Source organism: Coregonus clupeaformis, chromosome 10, assembly GCF_020615455.1.
Source record: "Coregonus clupeaformis isolate EN_2021a chromosome 10, ASM2061545v1, whole genome shotgun sequence".
NCBI lineage: Eukaryota > Metazoa > Chordata > Actinopteri > Salmoniformes > Salmonidae > Coregonus > Coregonus clupeaformis.
The window spans coordinates 8,201,455-8,207,454 of record NC_059201.1 but is presented as its reverse complement, the minus strand read 5'-3'; positions in this window follow the sequence as shown (position 1 = coordinate 8,207,454).

Genomic DNA, 6,000 nt, shown 5'->3' with positions numbered 1-6,000 from the left:
GACATTTATAAAACCATAACCTTAGACCTGTTCAGGTGAGAGGAGAGTTGTTGTACTGAATGTCTTGTGTAGAGTCTGTTTGCCGTGGCATTGCTTAACTGCTCTATTTTAGGTGAGCACCATCAATGCTGTCTTGAACAAATCAAATCAAATCAAATCACATTTATTTGTCACATACACATGGACAACAGATGTTATTGCAAGTGTAGCGAAATGCTTGTGCTTCTAGTTCCTGACAGTGCAGCAATATCTAGCAAGTAATATCTAACAGTTCTACAACAAAAACCTAATACACACAAATCTAAGTAAAGGAATGGAATAAGAATATATAAATATATGGATGAGCAATGTCATTATCAGAGTGGTATAGGCTAAGATGCAATAGATAGTACAGAATACAGTATATACATATGAGATGGGTAATGCAAGATATGTAAACATTATTAACATAGTATATAATACAGTATATCATACGAGATGGGTAATGCAAGATATGTAAACATTATTAAAGTGGCATTATTAAAGTGACTAGTGTTCCATTTATTAAAGTGGTCTGTGATTTTCAAGTCTGTATGTAGGCAATTGTTTGGGGAGAGGTAAAATGTCTGTTGGTTTATCTGAATCAGTGTTTCTTTAAAGAACTGAAGCACTTATTTCAGTTGAAGTAATACCTAAGAAGCCTTTTATGAACTTGTGTAAATATTGAGTACTGTTAGCATGTTACATACAAGCAATCCTAAACCTTTATTTTTCAAACTTTGCTTTTTTTTTTGTTATATATCAGTGGAAGCTCCTCAGAGGAGGGAGGGGAGGAGAGTGTAACATTAAAAAAGTTATCCTTTTTAGATAAAACTATACTAAATACACTACCGGTCAAACGTTTTAGAACACCTACTCATCTAAGGGTTTTTCTTTTTTTGTACTATTTTCTACATTGTACACGTGAAGAGGGGTGAAGGAAGGAGTCAGGCGCAGGAGGTAAAATACAGAAGTCCAGAGTTTATTCCGTTTACATAAATCAAACGCTCCAAGTGTCAAAACAAAACTAACAAGGGAACACATCCACCTTGGCATAAACACTTAGAATAGTAGCTCAAAAAAGCTACACGCTCTCACAAACAATCACTCACAAAGACAAGGGGAACAGAGGGAACACTTATACACATACTAATTAGGGGAATGAGCACCAGGTGTGTGTGATTGACAAGACAATACATGACAAGTGGAGTGATGAGAGTGGGATCGGCAGTAGCTAGTACTCCGGTGACGACGAAAGCCAAAGCCTGCCCGAACCAGGAGGGGGGGGGCAGCTTCGGCGGAAGTCGTGACAGTACAATAATAATTGAATACATCAAAACTATGAAATAACACATATGGAATCATGCAGTAAACAAATAAGTGTTAAACAAATCAAAATATATTTTATATTTGAGATTCTTCAAATAGCCACCCTTTGCCTTGATGACAGCTTTGCACACTCTTGGCATTCTCTCAACCAGCTTCATGAAGAATGCTTTTCCAACAGTCTTGAAGGAGTTCCCACATATGCTGAGCACTTGTTGGCTGCTTTTCCTTCACTCTGCGGTCCATCTCATCCCAAACAATCTCAATTTGGTTGAGGTCGGGGGATTGTGGAGGCCAGGTCATCTGATGCAGCACTCCATCACTCTCCTTCTTGGTAAAATAGCCATTACACAGCCTGGAGGTGTATTGGGTCATTGTCCTGTTGAAAAACAAATGATAGTCCCACTAGATGGGATGGCGTATCGCTGCAGAATGCTGTGGTAGCCATGCTGGTTAAGTGTGCATTGAATTCTAAATAAATCACAGACAGTGTCACCAGCAAAGCACCCCCACACCATAACACCTCCTCCTCCATGCTTTACGGTGGGAAACACACATGCGGAGATCATCCGTTCACCCACACCGCTTCTCACAAAGACACGGTGGTTGGAACCAAAAATCTCCAATTTGGACTCCAGACCAAACAACACATTTCCTACGGTCTAATGTCCATTGCTCGTGTTTCTTGGCCCAAGCAAGTCTCTTCTTATTATTGGTGTCCCTTAGTAGTGGTTTCTTTGCAGCAATTCGACCACAAAGGCCTGATTCACAGAGTCTCCTCTGAACAGTTGATGTTGAGATGTGTCTGTTACTTGAACTCTGTGAAGCATTTACAGTGGGGGAAAAAAGTATTTAGTCAGCCACCAATTGTGCAAGTTCTCCCACATAAAAAGATGAGAGAGGCCTGTAATTTTCATCATAGGTACACGTCAACTATGACAGACAAAATGAGAAAAAAATATCCAGAAAATCACATTGTAGGATTTTTAATGAATTTATTTGCAAATTATGGTGGAAAATAAGTATTTGGTCACCTACAAACAAGCAAGATTTCTGGCTCTCACAGACCTGTAACGTATTCTTTAAGAGGCTCCTCTGTCCTCCACTCGTTACCTGTATTAATGGCACCTGTTTGAACTTGTTATCAGTATAAAATACACCTGTCCACAACCTCAAACAGTCACACTCCAAACTCCACTATGGCCAAGACCAAAGAGCTGTCAAAGGACACCAGAAACAAAATTGTAGACCTGCACCAGGCTGGGAAGACTGAATCTGCAATAGTTAAGCAGCTTGGTTTGAAGAAATCAACTGTGGGAGCAATTATTAGGAAATGGAAGACATACAAGACCACTGATAATCTCCCTCGATCTGGGGCTCCACGCAAGATCTCACCCCGTGGGGTCAAAATGATCACAAGAACGGTGAGCAAAAATCCCAGAACCACACGGGGGGACCTAGTGAATGACCTGCAGAGAGCTGGGACCAAAGTAACAAAGCCTACCATCAGTAACACACTACGCTGCCAGGGACTCAAATCCTGCAGTGCAAGACATGTCCCCCTGCTTAAGCCAGTACATGTCCAGGCCCGTCTGAAGTTTGCTAGAGTGCATTTGGATGATCCAGAAGAGGATTGGGAGAATTTCATATGGTCAGATGAAACCAAAATATAACTTTTTGGTAAAAACTCAACTCGTCGTGTTTGGAGGACAAAGAATGCTGAGTTACATCCAAAGAACACCATATCTAATGTGAAGCATGGGGGTGGAAACATCATGCTTTGGGGCTGTTTTTCTGCAAAGGGACTAGGACGACTGATCCGTGTAAAGGAAATAATTAATGGGGCCATGTATCGTGAGATTTTGAGTGAAAACCTCCTTCCATCAGCAAGGGCATTGAAGATGAAACGTGGCTGGGTCTTTCAGCATGACAATGATCCCAAACACATTGCCCGGGCAACGAAGGAGTGGCTTCGTAAGAAGCATTTCAAGGTCCTGGAGTGGCCTAGCCAGTCTCCAGATCTCAACCCCATAGAAAATATTTGGAAGGAGTTGAAAAGTCTGTGTTGCCCAGCGACAGCCCCAAAACATAACTGCTCTAGAGGAGATCTGCATGGAGGAATGGGCCAAAATACCAGCAACAGTGTGTGAAAACCATGTGAAGACTTACAGAAAACGTTTGACCTGTGTCATTGCCAACAAAGGGTATATAACAAAGTATTGAGAACATTTTGTTATTGACCAAATACTTATTTTCCACCATAATTTGCAAATAAATTCATTAAAAATCCTACAATGTGATTTTCTGGAACATTTTTTCTCATTTTGTATGTCATAGTTGACGTGTACCTATGATGAACATTACAGGCCTCTCTCATCTTTTTAAGTGGGAGAACTTGCACAATTGGTGGCTGACTAAATTCTTTTTTTCCCCACTGTATTTGGGCTGCAATTTCTGAGGCTGTTAACTCTAATGAACTTATCCTCTGCAGCAGAGGTAACTCTGGGTCTTCCATTCCTGTGGCGGTCCTCATAAGAGCCAGTTTCATCATAGCGCTTGATGGTTTTTGCGACTGCTCTTGAAGAAACGTTCAAAGTTCTTGAAATGTTCCGTATTGACTGACCTTCATGTCTTAAAGTAATGATGGACAGTTGTTTCTCTTTCCTTATTTGAGCTGTTCTTGCCATAATATGGTCTTGGTCTTTTACCAAATAGGGCTATCTTCTGTATACCCCCCTACCTTGTCTCAACACAACTGATTGGCTCCAACGCATTAAATTAACTTTTAAGAAGGCACGCCTGTTAATTGAAATGCATTCCATGTGACTACCTCATGAAGCTGGTTGAGAGAATGTTAAGAGTGTGCAAAGCTGTCATCAAGGCAAATGGTGGCTATTTGAAGAATCTCAAATATAAAATATTTTGATTTGTTTAATACTTTTTTTGGTTACTACATGATCCCATATGTGTTATTTCATAGCTTTGATGTCTTCACTATTATTCTACAATGTAGAAAATAGCACAAATAAAGAAATACCCTTGAATGAGTAGGTGTTCTAAAACTTTTGACTGGTAGTGTATGTTCACATGACCCAAAATAATTGATTAAAACACACTGTTTTGTAATGAAGGTGTACAGTGGCCTCAACAGCACTCTGTAGGGTAGCACCATGGTGTAGCCAGAGGACAGCTAATTTCCGTCCTCCTCTAGGTACACTCACTTCAAAACAAAACCTAGGAGCCTTGTGGTTCTCACCCCCTTCCATAGACTTACACAGTAATTATGACAACTTCCGGAGGACATCCTCCAACCTATCAGAGCTCTTGCAGCATGAACTGACATGTTGTCCACCCAATCAAAGGATAGGAGAATGAGTCTAGTACATTTACATTAGATTTTACATTTACATTTTAGTCATTTAGCAGACGCTCTTATCCAGAGCGACTTACAGGAGCAATTAGGGTTAAGTGCCTTGCTCAAGGGCACATTTACGTCATTTAGCAGACGCTCTAGTCCAGAACGACTCACAAATTGATGCATTCACCCTATAGCCAGTGGGATAACCACTTTACAAATTTTTTTTGGGGGGGGTAGAAGGATTACTTTATCCTATCCCAGGTATTCCTTAAAGAGGTGGGGTTTCAAATGTATCCGGAAGGTGGTGAGTGACTCCGCTGTCCTGGCGTCGTGAGGGAGCTTGTTCCACCATTGGGGTGCCAGAGCAGCGAACAGTTTTGACTGGGCTGAGCGGGAACTATGCTTCCGCAGAGGAAGGGGGAGCCAGCAGGCCAGAGGTGGATGAACGCAATGCCCTCGATTGGGTGTAGGGACTGATCAGAGCCCGAAGGTACAGAGGTGCCGTTCCCCTCGCTGCTCCAAAGGCAAGCACCATGGTCTTGTAACGGATGCGAGCTTCAACTGGAAGCCAGTGGAGTGTGCGGAGGAGGGGGTGACGTGAGAGAACTTGGGAAGGTTGAACACCAGACGGGCTGCGGCATTCTGGATGAGTTGTAGGGGTTTAATGGCACATGCAGGGAGGCCAGCCAACAGCGAGTTGCAGTAATCCAGACGGGAGATGACAAGTGCCTGGATTAGGACCTGTGCCGCTTCCTGTGTAAGGCAGGGTCGTACTCTCCGAATGTTGTAGAGCATGAACCTGCAGGAGCGGGTCACCGCCTTGATGTTAGCGGAGAACGACAGGGTGTTGTCCAGGGTCACGCCAAGGCTCTTCGCACTCTGGGAGGAGGACACAACGGAGTTGTCAACCGTGATGGCGAGATCATGGAACGGGCAGTCCTTCCCCGGGAGGAAGAGCAGCTCCGTCTTGCCAGGGTTCAGCTTGAGGTGGTGATCCGTCATCCATACTGATATGTCTGCCAGACATGCAGAGATGCGATTCGCCACCTGGTTATCAGAAGGAGGAAAGGAGAAGATTAGTTGTGTATCGTCAGCGTAGCAATGATAGGAGAGGCCGTGTGAGGATATGACAGAGCCAAGTGACTTGGTGTATAGGGAGAAGAGGAGAGGGCCTAGAACTGAGCCCTGGGGGACACCAGTGGTGAGAGCACGTGGTGCGGAGACAGCTTCTCGCCACGCCACTTGGTAGGAAGCGACCGGTCAGGTAGGACGCAATCCAGGAGTGAGCCGCGCCGGAG